General features: G+C 35.9%; 1 long non-coding RNA gene across 1 annotated transcript; it reads left to right on the top strand.

Annotated features, from left to right (window-relative positions):
* Positions 1-903, top strand: LOC116381914 (uncharacterized). The gene is made up of 4 exons (XR_004212692.1): positions 1-34; positions 172-270; positions 458-495; positions 577-903. It is a non-coding gene; the product is annotated as an uncharacterized LOC116381914 (long non-coding RNA).
* Positions 904-3,880: the final 2,977 nt, after the last annotated feature.

Consider the following 3,880-nt stretch of genomic DNA (forward strand, 5'->3'; position numbering starts at 1 on the left):
CAGCAGTCTCAAAAGGAACAGACACCAGCTGCAGGTTGGAACATTTTATTATGAATTTAATGATTGAAATGTTAATTGATGTTATTATTAGCTTGACAGTTATGCAGACATCCAGATATATTGCATAATAACGTGTAAAACAAACTTGTTCCTCTGCTCAAACAACCACAGGTGTGCTGCTGTATGTGCGTCTGACTCTGGTCATCATGATCATCGTACTGTCAACGGCTGTGCTGATAATCTGCAGGAAGAGGGCCAGTGAACCCAAAGGTGAGGTTACAGGAAACACACACACACACACACACACACACACACACACACACACACACACACACACACACACACACACAAATGGAACTGAACGTCTAAAACTCTTCACAGAAAAAAACACACACTTTGCCTGTTATGCCAGATGTGTAAGCAGTGGACCTAATCTTCTGAACCACATATTTTTCAGAACCTTCTGTAGAAGCTGTGTACGCTAATATCACAGAGGTGAGTTTGAGTAAATTTGGGATATTGAGCATTATTAATATTGAAACCACCTGATATTAACACAGACCTGTTCTCCTGCAGGCCAACCGGGTGTCTGAGGAGATCAGAGAGGAAGACGAAGAGAGCAGAACTCCTCCTTTAGAAATGTCTGCAGTTTAAACTTTCTACTGAAGCCAGTTCTCAGAAGCAAGTAAGAATAAATGTGGAAGGAATTTAGCTTTGGGTTCAGGACACAGTATCTTTACACTTCATCTGCTAAAATAACGTCTAACAACTTCACTGTACAGCAGAGAAAATCTTTTTGCAGTGGCAGAATACAGAACAGATTGTGGACATGTCCTCAAAAATATGGTTTTAAACAAACTTCACATCTTATGTTTGAGAGTAAGGTGATGCCCTCTTAAGAAACAGGAACCAGGCCAGTTTGGGAAATATAACAAAGCCACAAGAGAGAAGTACAGATATGTAAACTCGAGTAAACTCAAAAAGAGTGCTGCATCAAACATGTTGTTTGATAAATTACATCATCCCGGCAGCACTCTAGCATGCCAGTCGCAGTCAGTGGTTGATACTGATGGCAATATTTTAGATTATAAAAATTCTGATTACTGTATATCTGCTGATATTTATTTTAAACATTAACACATAATATAAACAAACAGTTTTTAGTACAATACTATCAATTTTGTAGACAAAAGACATTTGTTTCTATGTTACTACAAACATTTTTGGATGTTCTTGGATTGCATTTAACAAAATAAAAGACTCAAAAAGTTTGTTTATTTCTAATGTAAAATGCTCAATACATATCTTAGCTTAGAGCTTGGTTTTGCTTTATTAGTGTACAGAACACAAAACGCTGCTGGTGTCAAAAACAAAGAAAAAAATGACATTGTTGTTGGTTATTATTTTATAATAACTAGTATGCACATGATAGAAAAATAGCATCTTTCAGGACTTTGAGGCTCTGTAGATTATGTGAATATGGAGACAAAAAATCTACAATTAATGTACAAAATATAATACAACTTTTGAAAAAAATCATTAAATAAGTCATAGTGTAACATGTTGAAAAACGTCATAAAAGTCATTTTATAGCATGTTGAAAAAAGTCATTAAATAAGTCATAGTATAGTATATCGAAAAATGTCATATTATAGCATGTTGAAAAAAGTCAGTTATAGTATGTCGAAAAAAGTTATGAATCAAAGTCATAGTCTAGCATATTGAAAAAAATCGTTAAATAAATCAAAGTGTAATATGTTGAAAAAGTCATAAAAAGTCATGGTATAGTATGTTGAAAAAGGTCATGAACAAAGTCAACGCCGACAAATGTCATCAAAAAGTAATTTTATAGTATTTCAATCAGGAGACTTCATTAGAATTTAACAATAATTTATTATACATGCATAAAATTTGTATTGTGCAAAGTCTTTGGCGATTGGACTCGACCGAGGGGTAGGGATGCTGAGATCAGATAAGGCCTAATCCCCTCTGGAGTCCAGACACTGGTGGTGATGGTGAAGCGAGTTGCTGCAATCCACTGCAGCATGTTGCTGACTGGAGGTGACTGTGGTGGTGGAGGGTCGCATCTGCCTTGAGCTGAATTGACAACTGACAGCAGCAGAGAGGAGAACACCTTTGAAAGTTTGACAGCAACGATGTGATTGGCTTAAGGGAACTGTGCAGAATCTGGTTGGTTACTTTAAAGTGAACGCCCCCAATCAGCTGATAGAGGGAGAGACAGAGATTATGAATGAAAAGGTGTGTAAAGAGAGTCTTCCTGACTGAACTTGTGCTTAACCTTCATGTCGAAAATAGTCATTAAATAAGTCAGTGTAACATGTAGAAAAAAGTAAAAAGAAATTCACAGTATAGTATGTGAAAAAAAGAAAAACAAATGTAAACCATGCCATAAGAATGTTCAGTATGCCAAAAAAGTCTTAGTTGTATTTTGAAAAACGTAAAAAAAAAGTCATAGTATAATGTATCAATAAAAGTCATAATATAGTATGTCGATAACGTTGTTTACTCTGTTCTTCGGGTAGAAGCGTGCTTTGACTGCAACCACGCCGAAGACGCTTCAGCTCATCTGTACTTTTACTTTACATCTGTAGCTTCAACACCGTGCATTTGTAAGGTAAAAGTAGGAGCCAAATGGTGTTTTGGTTATCATTTGGGGTTAACGCGGTCTCATCTACGACTTTACTGTCAACAGGTTTCATCAAGTACGACTACCAGCGGATGTCTAACTGTAAAGACATTTCTTTAGACAGTTTGTTTGAAGTGAAAGAAAATAACTTTGATAAAAATAATGAATTGGAACAGAACAAGCAATTTACATTTTTTTTTAATGAAAATAAACTTGACATAACAGTTTAAACAGTACATGGTCTTTATCTTTTATTAAATATTTTTATAAATATTTTCATCCACTAATATCCTTCAGTTTTGTGTTGCACACACGTTACAAAATATATGAATTGCTCTTACAAGTTAATGTCCCTAACCTCTGTTGCTTTCATCTGCATCAGTACATGTGGCAACAGCTGAACCAAAATCATAAATAATATTTCCACAGAATAACTTCATGCGACGCCACGAAGGCAATGCTGCCAAACTGCTGCGTGGCTTGTCCATATTGTATGTATAAAACATACAAAAGACGAATTCATTGCACTTAAAATGTAAGAACAATAATCATAAATGGAAGACAAACACTTGGTAAATATTTCCCTTTACAGCCTTATAGTGCTCAAAGAATAGAAATAATAACTGATACAAAACAATAAAATAAACACGTGAGGTTAAAATAAAAGGTGTGGCACATTAAAGGTAAACACTGAGGAGGAGGAGGATGAAGGTCAGCTGACAGACTGATGGCTGCATAGAATCAATATCACAAATCTCAGAAGACAACTTTGGACGATTGTGTGCCGTCGTTCAAGCTTATATTTAACATATAGCTGTTTAGTAATAGTGCTTCTTTAAACATCTTATTTCACCAACTTTAACAGAAGAATCCCAGCTGTTTGTTGCCAAAATGTGCTTTTTTTCCTTGATGGATTTTTACAAAGATAACAGTTTAAATACATGACTCTACCATTACAGTGCAAACTATGAAGCATGGAGTCGTCTTCACCGCTTAAAACAGCAGGATACAAAACTGCAACAGGAACATGTCTTCATGTTTCTCCAAGCTTTAGCTCCTTAACTTCAACTTATATTTCTGCTGACCAATGACAAATAAAAACATTTTGCATCAAATTGTTTTTCTCATCTTTCAGGCAGCCACTGCTTTCATTTACCGGCAGAGTACAACAATCAAATTGCTCTTGTGATGACTGAACGGGGGGGGCGGGGGGGCGGGGGGTGAAGTGTAAGT

The sequence above is a fragment of the Anarrhichthys ocellatus genome, unplaced genomic scaffold (genome assembly GCF_004355925.1).
Source record: "Anarrhichthys ocellatus isolate YVR2014 unplaced genomic scaffold, GSC_Weel_1.0 scaffold5, whole genome shotgun sequence".
NCBI lineage: Eukaryota > Metazoa > Chordata > Actinopteri > Perciformes > Anarhichadidae > Anarrhichthys > Anarrhichthys ocellatus.